Source organism: Ammospiza caudacuta, chromosome 3 (assembly GCF_027887145.1).
Source record: "Ammospiza caudacuta isolate bAmmCau1 chromosome 3, bAmmCau1.pri, whole genome shotgun sequence".
Taxonomy (NCBI): Eukaryota; Metazoa; Chordata; class Aves; order Passeriformes; family Passerellidae; genus Ammospiza; species Ammospiza caudacuta.
Window position 1 is genome coordinate 108,980,412 of NC_080595.1, and position 15,693 is coordinate 108,996,104.

At 41.0% G+C, this 15,693-nt stretch overlaps 1 protein-coding gene and 1 long non-coding RNA gene across 2 annotated transcripts in view; both read right to left on the minus strand.

The window, feature by feature from the left end:
* The window catches only part of ASCC3 (activating signal cointegrator 1 complex subunit 3), a 251,434-nt gene extending 240,951 nt beyond the window's left edge, over positions 1–10,483 (minus strand). The window contains exon 1 of the mRNA XM_058801018.1: positions 10,321–10,483. The gene's annotated coding sequence lies outside the window, so the exon portion shown is untranslated. The remainder of the gene's footprint in view (positions 1–10,320) is intronic.
* Positions 10,484–12,195: 1,712 nt separating this feature from the next.
* On the minus strand, positions 12,196–15,464 carry LOC131556233 (uncharacterized). Its single transcript, XR_009274584.1, has 3 exons — positions 15,329–15,464; positions 12,756–13,992; positions 12,196–12,627 (listed from the first exon to the last, which is right to left on the minus strand). It is a non-coding gene; the product is annotated as an uncharacterized LOC131556233 (long non-coding RNA).
* Between the last annotated feature and the right edge of the window lie 229 nt (positions 15,465–15,693).

Genomic DNA, 15,693 nt, shown 5'->3' on the forward strand with positions numbered 1-15,693 from the left:
TTATAAAGAAAAAGAGGCTTTTAGGCAGTGGCAGTGAATAGCAGGTTGCTATTGACCACAAAGTATTTCAAACAACATTTCCTCTTTCACTTGAAAAAGTGGAAACATTTCAAATGAAAAGTAAACTGAAAGGGCAAAAGATATCCCACCCACAAGGCCATACAAAAGCTAAAGGGACACTGCAGCTTTTTTCACATTTTAAATATATAATTCAAACTGTGAGACCATTTATCAATACATACAATATTTTACTTTACGCTACTGTGTAAGAAGACTAAAAATAAATCCCCAAACATTAAATTTTACTGATACGAACACATTTTAGAATAGTTACAATCAACTTCAACAACTTCCTTAACACAAAGGTAAACTTGGTATTTTATTTACAAATAAGACTCAATATTTTAAAAAACCAAACAACACATTCTACTCCGTATATATCCTTTCTAAATCATATACACCAAAGGAAAAATGTTTTAAAGAAAACACTTAAAGAAAAAAAATTAAATAATTAGATTAAAATTATCTCTGAGAACATTTTTATTAGATTCAATAAAATTTCTTATCCAAGCATGTTTGATGTCAACAGTACAAATACACCTAACATCAAAGTTGTTAGCCAGGGATAATAGTGGTTTAAGAATGTCTGGGACATTAATCAGAAATAGCATGACACTAAAACAACAGTATTTTCAGACTTTGTATTTTGCACCTTTACAAACAGTGCTGGCCAATGCAGTACCAACTGTACGCTTTCAGACATCTCACTTTCTACAAAAGGCCCAGACATCACCCTGGAATTCTCTCAAGTTGTCTGGGTCAAATATTACTGATCTCCAGACTAGACTGGGTCAATCTTTAAAAGGGTGATGGCAAGATTAAGGAATATGTACTCAGGAAGAAACAGTGGCTTCCTGACACACAATATTCTCCTCAGCGAATACCAAAATTCAGACAAGTGTCTCAGCATAACAAGAAGGCACAACAGTGCCTCTGTGTGCCACTGTTCACATAAAAGACAATTTCAGCATCTTAATTACAGAAGTCACTAAACAAAAACCCTAGAAAATCAAATAATGAAATTACAAGTCATTCATTCAATACAGTATTAACCCTTTCCACATTTTTTCATAATCTTAACCATGCACATGCGATCACCAGCTGCCTAACACTGTATCTGCTTGCATCAGCTGGAGAACCATTTCCTGTGATTATGCCTGATACTGCTCTGGGATGATGCCAAACATGTGGCTTGGCTCAATAATGTGTTCATTTTACATGTACTTTGAGATAGCTACTGAGGATTGCTGTTGTTAAAAAAGAAAAAAAATTAAAACAACCCTTTCTTCAGAATAACTCATCTTCCTTTTCCAAGAACATAAAATGTAATTCAGTTGTTAAACCAAAAAATGTCTGTAGTTCTAAACCTCATGGCCTTAACTTTTAACTTCCCTGCATCGAGAGATAAACTGTATCCCAAGCTACAGAAACTTCCAGACTTGCCTTACATGTGGAGATGCACTATAAGCAAATTTCCAACTTCAACATACGTAACATGAATATTCATTTAAACACTAGGCATAAGCCACAAATACAAGATGGGGATGGTGGAGATGTTACTTGTTTAGTTTTGCTTTAAGTTTAATAGGGGGCACTCTGTGCCTCTGTTACACACCATGCCATCAACAGAGGTTGAAAACAACCTCAGGGGTTTCATCTTACTCTGTTCTAGAAAGGCTTGTTACTAAAGGAAGAGATGTATGGGAAGTAAACAGGGATGTAGGTGGAAGGAAGGAAAGGGAGGAAGAAAAATAGACGTTTTCAGCTAATGACAGCTAGGTAACACACATTGCATCTCACTGAGGATGGCTGTGGGATGCACTTCAGCAAATATAAGTGCTAAAACAATTCATGTATAACACATAACTGCAGAACTGCTGGGCTGCTGGGCTAAGAGTGTGCTGGAGAAGTTGCTCAGATGGTAGTAAAAAAAGTCTCTGTAACATGCTCCTGCAGTGAACAGCAAGTGCATACAAGGATAAAGCCCCCAGAGTGAACTACTCACCATTACAAGGTTTTTAAGTCTCACAGAGATGTGTTCAAGCACTCAAATCACTTACCATATTTACAGACAACTAAACAAATGCCTCAAATACTGAATTATCCCCAAGTTCTAAATAACTGGATGCTTATTAGCCACTCAACACCATATTATCCTTCATAATTAACCTGATTTCCTCCAAAATAGGGTTTCAATAAGCCTCAAGTTGGGTATTGGATCATTTTGTATCTGGAGCATTCTCCCAAATGATTCTGAAGGAAACACTTAACACCTCTTTTGAGAAAAACATAACATATTTCAGCATTTACAAAGGATCTCAAGTGCAATATAATAAAAGACTAAGCCAGGTACACTAATTCTTAAGACCCTGCCTGTACATTAGTACTCAAATCAAAAAAGAGAGGTGGTATGAGTAGGATTGCTGTCTTACTTCTTACTAACCACTAAGTCATACGCTTTCTTTACAGCAAAGTCATTAGCAATGTTCATACTACCTGCAAAGACAGGAGCATGTCAGTTCTGAATTAATCATCTTGCCAAACATTGAGATTCCTTCTTGAGGTTTTCTTTAGTAATTAATTATGTCCAATAAGGTCTTTGCATCTTGCAGACAACGCACAGTAGCTGTGTAAGCACAGTGCAACTTATGCCAAGATTCACATTTAATCTTACAGAACAATTATTCTATGAAAGCACTGAAGCAGGATTTCTCATTTAGAGAAAATAATAAATTTTTTTTCGTGTTAAGCAATTTTATCAATACAACTGGTAATAATAATGGTAATGTTGGCAATCTGAAACAGAAAACCTGCAAGTACCTAAACTACAGAATTATTTTTCAGAACCGAAATATGCTGAGTTTTATACCAGTTAAGAAAGAAGCTGCAGATTCTACAGCCCTTCTAGTAATAGACAAGAAAATTAATTTAATTGTCATGCACTAAAATTATGAAAATGGCCTTCAAAAGAAACACAGATTCTGGACAACTCTGCCTATCACTAAACAAACTGTTTCCCAAACTATAAAGTCATCCTATTTCCAACAGCTTTTGAGTCAGACTTTTTCCCAGTGGTTGCAGTAAATAATACAGGAATACGTAGAAAATTACTCATTACATAAAATAAGAACCAGATGTCAATGTCCACACAAATGCATCAATTTAATTAAAATAATGCAAGTGTATTGTGCAATTTTAAGTGTTTACTACATTTTGTCATATTTGGATTTTTTGCATTCATTTAATTTTTATATAATGTTTGCAAGCTTTTCTATAAGATGTCCTTTATGCTTTTTTCTATCATTCAGTATGTTATTTGATACCTGTCATAATTTTTGAGGTGGGAAGGAGTCAGAAAGCCATGATGGAGTTTGCAGAAAACTCTCTAGTTTTCTGTGCATTTTCTCCATAATTCCTCTAAAAAGTGTTTTAATTCTGAATACACTACACTGCCCCTCAATCTTTCTAACACTGCTCCTAAAAGCCTCTGTCGGCATATATAACAACTTTTCCAAAGGTATGTCCATACAAATGAACCACTCATGGTCTAGCAGTCCTTTTATCCCTACTGGATCCTTGTCACAGCACACTAAAGGCTCAGCCCAGCTCAGTGGCTAAAAAGTTACAAGTTGGTATTTCCTATCAGAAAAGCAGACAGAGGCACATTCATAAGGCAGCTCACTGACCTCATGCAGTGGAGATGCACAGAGAGTCCCAAAAATCAACCTACCAAGACAAGCTTTTCAGTCCAAATCACAGCAGCCTTTTGGGGATGCCTTTCCCTTCAGAACTTCCTCCTGCTGCCTGGAGGCAATACCACCCCCTCCTCCACAAAGAGAATTGTAAAGAAACCCAAGGCTGTAACAGACACACAATGAGCTGTCCCAAGCCAGACCACTGTCCACTTGATTTAGCTTAAATATTACTTAACATTGGTAGGATACAGGGGTGAAAAAAGTCAAAATTTCAGCCTAAAATTTATGCCAAAAAATTAATTCAAGGTCTGTCCTGCATTAGAAGTATACCCCTACAGCCTGAAAACATGTCTACTTCAAGGCAGAGACTCTTCTACAAAGAAAAAAAGTAAGTTAATTAAAAATACATTTAAGCAAGACTCAACTACTGGATAGATACATAGTCACATAAAGTAATTTTATTAAAGGCAGGATCCCTTGTCTTCTCTTCATAGCTCACATGCCACACAGGCACTTCAAACAGCACACCAGCTATTTGATGACTAGCAAGTAACAGCTTTCTAATTGATAATTCATCATTATTGCAGCTGAGAATTAGAACTTAAAAAAAGGCAGCTGCAATGTTAAAAGTGCAAATTAGAATTAAAACTAACAAATGCTGCTGATCCTTCCTGGGCTGTCTATAATGCTGGTCATATATATGCAAGAGGATATTTTGAGAAGAACACCTGCACAATTTCCTACAGTGAGGAAATCCCAAACCATCTTTCCAGAGCTTGCAAACATGTCTGCTTATCACATAAGCAAATGAGGGGAACATCAATTGAGGCATAATATTATTCCTGGCAAATATAATAAAAAGGAAAATGGCCCCATTATGTCTCTAGTGATTTGAGGAGGTTAAAACAGGGTTTTTCCAGCTGTACATTTTTTAAATGGCTGCATTTCTCGAGTAATAGTCATATTCTGCTAGAATGTACGTAAAATTTCTTAAAATATTTTAGAAAATGGTACTGTAAGCTGATACATACGTACATATTATACAAAAATCTCCCATTGAACAGTTAAAAGCCTTTGAATAATTATTATGAGTATTTAGCATGGCACATAGGATGCCTGCTCAGACTTACAGAATCAACTTTTAAAGAAACCTCAGAAACAAAAATGCTACCCTAAAGTGAAAATTATATAACCAAGCATTTTATTTATATCATGTTTTGGAAGCAACATAGATGTGTACCATATGATGTCACACTCAGCAGTAAAAGCTCTGGGAAAGGAGAAGCAAGGGGTGTGGGGAATGAAGACACACATCCACACTCATGGCGTTTGTCTTCCCAAGCAACTGCTGGACGTCTGATATTTTCTGCCCGTTTCACAGCCAGAGGGAATGAGTTAGTGAGAGGTGAGGGGGGCATTTGGCTACTGGCTGGGGTCAACTCACCACAAGTAATAAATTTATTATAAGAAACAGAAGAGACAATTTTCAGAGATCCTCTTTACTCTTCCTGAATCCTTCAAGGAGAGGACACATTAGAATAATGGAATCATTAAGGTTGGAAATACTTCCAGGATCATTAAGCCCAACCTTTGACCAAATACCACCATGCTCACTAAAATGTATCATGAAGTGCCATGTCTACTCATTTTTTGAACACTTGCTCCCCCTCAGAGCAGCAGCTAAGACGAATGGCTTCCTATTTCTTGAACAAATTCATCAGAATCCAGTTTCCAAACAGAAATTCCCTAAGTGACACAGTTCAGCAGTCCTCACCAGTTTCAAAGAAAGGAGCAATTGTTTAAATGGCTGTATGGTTTACAGAGTATTTGAATGCAGACAAGGATGTCACAACTGTACAAAGTCATCTACTTAATCTGACAACGTCTCAGAAGCAAGTTTACAACTGGAAAACTGAAATTTGCTCCACAATTCACCTGACAAATGCTTCAATGACCAACCTATCATTCCACAATCATCTATTCTTGCTGTAAGACCTATTTATGTTTAAGATGCAGGCCTGTAGTATCAGATTCAGTCTATGTTTTAGGCCAAACATCCAACATGCCTTTGGGCAAAAAAGAGTAACAGATGGCTCAGAGTAAGCTCATGCTTTAGAACAGTAAAGTCAAAGGAAGAATATAATTTATACCCATAAATTCCACACACAATGAAAGGGGAGAGACAGCAACTCTCCTATCCCTAAAATATCAACTAGGTAAAACATTCTGCACCTTCCTTTTAAAGTTATTTTTCTCCACCACACACTAGATTTAATGACACAGAAAAAGAACAAGTTTTATTTTGCATCTCAAAGCTGCACTCAGCAACAGGTTGGCCACCAAACTCTAGCCCACAAGTTTATGTAGTGAATAGAAGACTGAGAACACCAACTGCCCTTTCTGCAATACTCAAACAGTCCACATTGAAGCCTAACTCTTTCTTGGCTTCAGTCCAGTCTCATGAATTTTCCTTGAACTATACACAGTCATGTACAACTTCAAGAGGAATATCTGTATCTGGAATAAGCTCAAGAAACACCCAGAAGAGGGATCTTTCACAACACTGGTTAATTCAGTGAGCATGATTACCACAGAACCATAGGATGCTGCTATTCCTATTGCTTCCTTCAATCACATTTTTATGTGTTTGTGCAGTGTTGGGGTGGCTTGACCCTGGCCAGCAGCCATGCTGCTGCTTGTTCACCCCCCACAGTGGGGCAGGGGAGAAAATAGGAAGAATAAAGGGGAAAAAAAAACTTACAGGGCTGAGATACAGTTTAACAGATGAAGAAAAATAACCCCCAAGTGAAGGAAAGAAATGCTCACCACATCCCACAGGGTGACCAATGCTACAAGCTCCAGTTTACTAATCTCCAAAAACCAGACATCCTGAAAGCAAAAAACGCACCCTTTCTTCTTCCTCTACCTGTGTTTTTATTTCTGAGCATGACAATACACAGTAAAGCACATCCCACTGGCCAGTCTGGGTCTACTGTCCGAGCTGTGTCCCTACACGGCCTCTTGCCCACCCCCTTGCCTACTTGCTGGGCAGGGAGGGTGGAAGAAAGCTTTGATGTTGTGCAGGCCAGAAGCAGCCAAAACATTGCAGTGCTATCAACACTGTTTAACCACAAATCTCAAGCACTTCTACTGTGACAAAAGTTAACTCCTAAACCCAGTTAGGAATGTGCTCACATTGGCATTGCTCAAACAGAGGCAATCAGATTCCTCAGAGAGAGATGAGCATAAAGAATGCCCTGACTGTGCATTTTCTTATGGGTTGTGCTTGCAATAAACACAAAATTGCTCCTTTCTGTGATGTGATGAGGTATTTAAAAAGCCAGAAGGGCTAAATACACAATGACTGACTACTGCTTATAATGTAAGAATACAGAGGTACATGACAAAACTTAATAGTTTAAGGTGAAAATAATCCCAAGTACAATGCCTTTCCTGCAAAGAACAGAATTGAATTTGGGAATTCATTGCCACAAGATGCCAAAAAGACTAAAAGTTCAGGTATGTCTAGATGAATTAAGGGACATCAAATACCTTGGCAGCCTCTGAACTCAACAGCTTAGAAAGTGATAATCAGTCACTTAAATCATAATATGAAAGTGAAGGCATAATTGGATTCATCTTCCCTTTTTTTTCAGTAGATCACCTAAGCACCTCCCACTGGCTGCTACAGGAGAGAGACACTAGACAAACATCTTTGGAATTAAAGCTACAGGGTGAAATAACAGAGATTCTGAGGATTACAATTTGGGATTTAGGAGTCTAATGTCTCTCAGTCTGTTTCTGGGTCTTACCCTTGTTTTCTTTCTCTTTTTAGTTCAGACATCAGCTGTTATATTTCTAACATCCAGCTACACATTACAGATCATTTGCTAAATTGCTTTTGATTAGATAAGTTTATCTGAACTACAGAGTAGATTTTGGTCTCAGTTCTCTCTTCAAACATTAAAGCATAATTCAGTATAAGAAAATGTGTAGGCTAGAAAGTGCTCAACACTAACTTCAACAATTGTTACTACAAACAATTTACCAGGAAAACAGTAAGCTGTTATTTAGAGTAATGAGGACTTCAATTTTCTATGGCAAAATTTTGTAGGAGGGAGAAAAGAAACCTGTTCAGCACTCAAAACACCCACAGGAGCTGGTATTAATCCCACCTCTAACAGCTTCCAATAAACTTCACTTTATAACTAACCAGAGAAAGACAACATGTGTCTTCCCTTCCCCCAACCACCTCCACACCCCATTAGCAGCTCCTGTCACTACTTGTAACTAGTTCCTGTAACAGAAGAGGAATGAAACATGCAAGAATAACAGGGATCAGCCTGAGCTCAGTTTAGTATTTATAAAGGATAACTTTTTCAGACAAAACCAGGACCTGCAGAAATATACACCAGCCTTTGGAGAAGGATGATCTTTCTATTAATTCTGTAAAAAATTTTTTTTCAACTATAAATGTTCTTCCTGAAAACAGAATTAACACTACACAATAGAAAACTGAAAATTATACTGAGAAGCAAGGGACTGCAACTACTTTAGAAGTCAAATTACAATAGTCTTGATCACATAATCACAGAATGGGTAAGGCTGAAAGGGACCATGGTGGATCATCTGGTTCAACCTCTCTGCTCAAGCAGGTCCATCCTAAAGCACAAGGCACAGTGCAGACAGTTCTTGACTATCTCCAGTGCAGGAGACTCCACAACCTCTCAGGGCAACTTGTTCCAGTGGTCAGTCATCTATACAATGAAGTTCTTCCTAATGTACCAGCAGAACTTCCTGTGCATGAACATCTCCCCATCGTCTCTTGTCCTAGTGTTTGGCACCACCAAAAAGAGCCTTGATCCATCCTCTTGACACTCTCTCTTCAGACAGTTATACACATTTATGAGGTCTCCTCTCACTTGTCTCTTCTTGACGCTGAACAGGCCCAACTCTCCCAGCCACTCTTCATAAGAGAGACGTGTCAGTCCTTTAATCATCTTCATAGCCTTCCACCAGACCTGCTCCAGGAGCTTCAGGTTTAGCTTCAAAGCAAGTTCTGTAAACACAGAACTGTCAGTTTAAAACACTGTTGTTTGACAATTTCTTGCCTTCTCTCTGATTCAGTGGAAGTCGTGACCTAACCTCTTCCAAAGGCCAAGCTAGCTTTTAGAGAAAACTGAGGTCTAACATGTAAACTACACATACAATAGTATATACAGGCCTTTATACAGTGCATAAAGTCCCCAGCTGGAAGTTGGTCTGTACTCCCATACAAATGTGACGAGAGTTCTTCCAAAATCTACACATATAATTCCAAGATGATGCAAGTTTACTCTCCTCTGGCCAGAAGCAAGTCAGATCCAAAGGAAAACATTTTACTACAGCACCTGCTGAAAAGCAGCATGCGTTTAATCAGACACACCAACTCACTGTTATCATCAATGCCATTTTTAGATGAAGGACAGTTTGCATCTAACCTGACAGCTGGCTTGGTTTTCTTCCTCCTAAAAACTTAGCTTTGCAACCTACCATGTGAACATACGTAACTCTTGCTGCACTGTCTGAAACTTTCAATATTTTTTTCTAGTCATTGGCTAGACTCAAATCAAGTCTATCTTCTGGAAAGTAACTAAGCGTGACTATTAGATTTCTTCTCTGCAGAAATTACATTTACTGGTTTCACTTCAACAGAACTACCTTACAGTCAATTGTTCAAAAAGCCATAAGACTTAGAGTCTACACGAATGTTAGTATTTTAAGAACAACAACAAAACTACTACTCATAGAAGTTTTTAAGCAAAATCATTATTTAACTTCCAATACGATATACACTCCTGAAGCACCTGAAGAGGAAGCCTTAGGTCGCTACAAGACTCTCAAGTGTTTTATAAGCAAAGCAGTCAGTTTACCACTACCAATCAAAATGAAGCAGTACCCAAAAGGAAAAAACACTCTACGTGACCACATGCTTTTTTCATTCTTCACTTCTGGCTCTCTACATTTATTAATACCACTAATAAGTACTGAAAGCACATTCGAGAGCGGCGCGTTTCCTACTTGACCACTCCCACCAGCAAAGCCGTTCCGAGAAGCAAAGCCCGGCATGCAGGGGGGAGCCCACGGCACCAGGGCCTTCAGGAGCGGCCTGCCATCACCGGCCGCGGTGCGCGCCGGGGCACGCTGAGCGCTCCGCCAGCCCCGGCCCCGCTGCTGCCAGCCCCGGGCACGCTGCCTGCCCTGCGCGCCGGAGGCAACGCGTGGCACCGGCCAGCGGCCCGACTGTCCCGAACCCCGCGGCCCGGCTGTCCCGAACCTCGCGGCCCGGCTGCCCCGAGCCCCGCCAGCAGCGCAGCGACGCCCCTGCCCCGGGGGCTGCGGGCAGAGACCCGCGCAGCGGCGGCGGGACGCCCCTCCGCGCCTGGGCAGGCCGGTCCCGGCGGTGCCACTCCCCACCGGGGTGCGGGACCGCGGCTCCGCACCGGCGTTGGCGCAGAGCAGCGCCCGCCCGGGGCCTCCCCGCGGCCCCCACGCCGCGCCCGCCCGACCCCCGCCCGCCGCGCACCTGCCTTACGGCCCGCCGGTTCCGCTGCCGCCAAGAGCCGGCGCGGCGCGACACTGCCGTACGGCGAGCGGGCGGGGCCCGTGTGCGGCGCGGCCCCTGGGGCTCCGCCGGTGCCCCCGGCCTCCGCTGGCGCCTGCCCGGGTCTCCGCGCTCCGCCGAGCCGGCGCCGCGCTCAGGCCTACGTCGGCTGCAGGCCGCGCCTCCGCCGCGTTCTCGGTGCAGACAAACGCGTCCCGCCGAGGTGCCGCCGCTGCTGAGCCCGGCCGCCCGCCCCGGTTATGCCCGGCGTGGAATACGCCGTGGGGGCAGCGCCCAGCAGTATTTCACAGAATCACAGAATGAATTACGTTGATAAAGACGCAATCTGTACCGAGTTCAACGTATGACCGAACACCAACCACCGTGTAACCTAAACCATGCCGCCACGTGACGCGTCCAGTCTTGCACCTCCGTGGTCGGTGCCTCTTCACTTCCCTGAGCAGCCCATTCCAGTGTCTAATCACTGTGTCTGCGTAGAATTTTTTCCTATTGTCCAAACTAAACCTCCCCGGCACAGCTTAAGACCGTCCTCTTGTCCTGTGGCTGGTTGCATGGGAGAAGAAGCTGATCGCCACCTGGCTACACTCTCAGGCAGTCGTAGAGAGCAGTAAGATTCCTCCTAAGCCTTCTTTTCTCCAGGCTCAACAACCCCAGCTCCCTCAGCCTCTCCCCATAAGACTTTGTGCTCCTGTGTCAGTGCCTGGGGCTTTCCTGGATGTGGGTGTCGGTGGCCTTCAGCCTCAGTGCTCTTTAGCAGCTCATCCATCCCCTGCACAAGTTATTCTTGCCAAACCATATGTCTACCTTGGTGGGGCCTCTAGAGCTTTTCCACTTATTCACTTGTATAATTTTTGAAGCAAGCTCTTTAAATAAGTGGCCTATGTCCTCAGCTGTATATGTGTATATATATATATATATATATATACACACTCCATATGTGTAATGTGATGCTTTTCAATAAAAAAATTTCAATAAAAATATTATCTGCCAGATATTCAGTGGACTAAAAATACCAGACATTGCATGGAATTAATTTTTTCAAATGCAGATGCCATAATGTAGACTTAATATGTGCCTCAGGAAAAAACTGTTCTCCTTTTCTTCAGTATGTATGAATTTTTTTGGAAGACATGACGTTTGATGTCCACATCTTAAACAATCCTTTGCTTATTCTCTTCTGTGTTATACCAGATTTTTGGCAGCATTTCAATATTCATTACTATGTAAATCTACTGTTCGCTGTCTTGTCCTTTATTTGACTGCTATGTATTTCTCCATCTTTTGCATGAAATCCTTCTGGCATAGCCACATGAGAAGTTCTAATTCAAATTTGAGAAAAAAGGTTTCAGTCAAGCAGGCTCAATATTGTAGAATCTGAGAAGCAAGATACATACCTGATCTTGAGTTTGCAAAACACCCTGGAAATTTACAGGAGTTAATTCACCACTGTACTCCTCACTGCACGTGTTTGTTAACCAAGTGATATTTTATTTGGAGTCAAATCAGTGTTGTTCACCTGGAGAACAATGGGCACTCACAAGACCCAATCCCAGTTTATGGTCACTGAGTACTGCCAGCTGGTATTATTGTCCTGAATTACTGTCTGGTATTACTGACTTGAATTATTGTCTGCAAATGCATTACAATTTGTGGACTATTGAATTGATTCTTTTGGTTTCTTTTTAACAGCTAAACATTAATTCTAATATATGACCCATGAATTTTAGTTACTTGAAGAGTACTTCAGATTCAGAAAAGAAATAGATTAGTAATTAAAATAACTTTTTATTTATTTTGACAATGGAAAACTTATTAAATCACTGTCTTACAAAAAAAAAAAATCAAAAAATTCATTTTCTGTTGAGATTGTAAGACGAACCTGGCAGATGTCCTTGTATCAGTATTAATCTTTGCTGTGATGAGAGTATCAAGCATTCAAAACTAACTGCTCTCTGCAGATGCCACTGTAACCAACACGGGGAGAAAAATCTTAAATCAATGTTATTATGTGACAATAATGCAGGTTCCTCAGAAAACATTCCAAATCTCTATTGCCCGTGATTACAAAGTAATCATATCATGCTGCAACTGCAATGCTAGCAAAAGTCAGTGCGTTGGAGGTGCTGTTATTCAAATGAGCTGTAATTCTTTACAGTCATCTTGTTCCCATAGATTTTAATACTTCATTTAAAAGTCACCGGGAGGAGGGACTGACCTTGGCTCGATATCAGGTGCCCACTGAAGTCACTCTGTCAGTCCCCTTCTTGGCTGGACAGGGCAGAGAAAATGTAACAAAAGGATTGTTAGTTGAGATAAGGACAGGGAGAGATCACTCAGCAATTACTGTCACAGGCAAATCAGACTCAACTTGGGGAAAAATAAGTTCAACTTATTACCTGTCAAAATCAGAGTAGAATAATGAGCTATAAAACCAAATCCTAAACACCTTCCCCTCATTGCTGCCTTCTTTCTGAGCTGAACTTGATTCCCTTCTCCTGTCAGTTGTGCAGGTGAACAAGGAATGTGGGCTGCAGCCAGTTCATCACACATTATCTCTGCTGCTGCTTCCTTCTCTGGGGTTGGATTCCTCACACCCATCATCTTCTCCATCATGAGGTCCCTCCCACATGAGACAGAGCTCCATAAACTTCTACAAGGTGAGACCTTCCCAGTTCTGTAGTTCTTCATTAAATGCTCCAGCATGTGTGCCTTGTACACTGCTTCAGTGTGGGACCCCCAGTGAGAGCACAAGTCCTTCCAGCAAATCTGCTCCAGTTGGGCTTCCCACAGGGTCACAGGTTCCTTTTGGACGTCCAGCTGCTCTGGTGTAGGTTCCTCCTTGTGCTGCTCCACTGTGGACCTTTTTGGGTTGCAGGGGGATAGCTGGTCTCACCACAGTCTGCATCATGGCCTGCCAGGCAATCTCTGTTCTAGTGCATGGAGCACCTCCTCTCCCTCCTCCTTCACTGATGTTGGCATCTTCAGAGCTTTTCTCTTCATGTTCTCAGTCCTCTCTCCAGCTGCAGTTGCTTTTGCTCAGGTTTTTTCTGTCTTCTTAAGTCTGTTATCACAGAGGGGCTGCCATCAACGCTGACAGGCTCAGCCTTGGCCAGGGGTGGGTCTGCCTTGGCTGGCACAGGATCTGTCAGACACAGGGGAAGCTTCAGGCAGCTTCTCACAGAAGCCTAACCCTGTACTCCCCCCCTCATTACCAAACTTGGGCCACACAATACAGTTGCACAGATATTGTGAGTGGTCTGTAAGTTCTTAAATCTGAATACACAGTGTATTATAAGAAGATATTGCTGAGGAAGATATGAATAAGAAAATAGGTATCTACCGCTGCATAAAAATTCATAATTCAAATTTGTTCCTTGAGACCTGAGCCTTTTATAATGTCATGCAGGCTACGTGAAGGGGATGTATCATCTCCATTATTACTGGTTCTTATGCACTGCTCTCTGACTTCAATCTACTTCTGTTATCTTCTACTGGATACGAATGTACCTGGATTTAACCCCCAGCTGCTTTTCTTTAGCGCAGTGAGTTTTCAAAGCAGTCTTAAATTTTGTCCGTGGTTTTTCAAATTAATTAAGCAGTCTGATACTTCTTTGCTGGTGAATAGCTATGTAGCTAGAATGGAAAACATGTTTCTTGTTAATCTTCATTTATTATTTCTTAAGTGTATTTATAAGTTCAACATGATTGTTTGCTTCACAGTATGGATAAAGGATGTAGAAATACACATTATCATAATTTGACAGAATTCTTGAGTGGTAGTGGACAAGTCCTCTTTGTTTTCTTTTTTTTGTTATTTCAGTTGCTGAGCCTAAGTTTAAACAGTTACAAGTTTCCTAGTAATCCCCACCACTACAATTTTAATTCTTGCTCATAGAATTAATAATTAATGACTTTAAATATATAGCAGTTAAATAAGGAAAACATTATAATTTTGCTCTTTTTTCTTTCAGAAAAGAAAAAAAAAGCACCTTTCATTGAGAAAAGTGATTTTCTTTTTTAAATAAATACATCATAATCTAATAGAAAATGTATGCTATTATATCCAACAAGAATCCTGTACTTAGAAAACGTCATAGATATTTTAAAAATATTTCCCAATATTGATTTAGAGAATAATTTTGGGAGTCTTCTTTAACCATCATGTTTCTGTACCTTGGTCATATGTTGAATCTGATTGATGCTTGCATAATTTCAAGAGAAATGCTCTATGTGTCATGTTTTGTGAATTTGCATTGACATATTTGCCAGCTCTTTATCACAGGAAAATGAAAAAATAAAGTAAACCAAATAAAAATGTCTATTCATTTGGAACATGAAACAAGTAACATTTCTTTTTTGAAAATCACCATATGCAGCAGTTTAAAAATAGAGTAGAAATAGACAGACTAGATTAGACTAGAATAGTTCCAATTGGAAAGGAGCTACGATGATCATCCAGTCCAACTGTCTGAACAATTCAGGGCTGGCCAAATTAAGTCATGTTATTAAGGGCATTGTCCAAATGCCTCTTAAACCCTGACAGGACTGGGACATTGACCACCTCTCTAGGGAGTCTGTTCCAGTGTTTGACCACCCTCACGGTAAAGAAATGCTTCCCAATGCCCAGTCTAAACCTCCCCTGGCACGTCTTTGAACTCTTCCCACATATCCTGTCACTGAATCCCAGGGAAAAGATCTCAGCACTTTCTTCTCCACTTCCCCTCCTCAGTAAGCTAAAGTGGGGAGCAATGAGGTCACCCCTCAGCAGCCTCTTTGTCTCCCGTACAGGCAAACCTGACATCCTCAGCTACTCCTCACAGGATATGACATCCAGCCCTTGCTCCAGCTTTGTTGCCCACCTCTGGGCACATTCAAGGACATTGATATTCTTCTTAAATTATGAGGCCCAGAGCTGCACACAGCACACCAGCTGAGGCTGCACCAATGCTGAATACAGTGGAACACTCACCTTTTCTGACTCTTTGTGCTGTGTTTGATGCATCCCAGGATGTGGCTTGCTGTCTTGGCTGCCAGGACACGCAGCTGCCTCCTACTGGATCTGCTGCCAGCCTGCATCCCCAGGCCCTCTTCAGGGCTCCCCATCCATTCCTCTCCCAGTTTACACTTCTGCAAATGGATAGAGTAAAACTTTGAAGACAATTACAACTGATGTTTGTGGCAGACATATTATTGCCAGATTTTAGTCTTTCTGAGAGATATTAATAGGTTTGAAAACTCATAACTTATCTTATGTTGATATGACACTATCTTGCCAGAGAGCTGATATGTTGGAGAATATTTTCAGTAAAGAGTCATGAAGTATAGAACTATTAA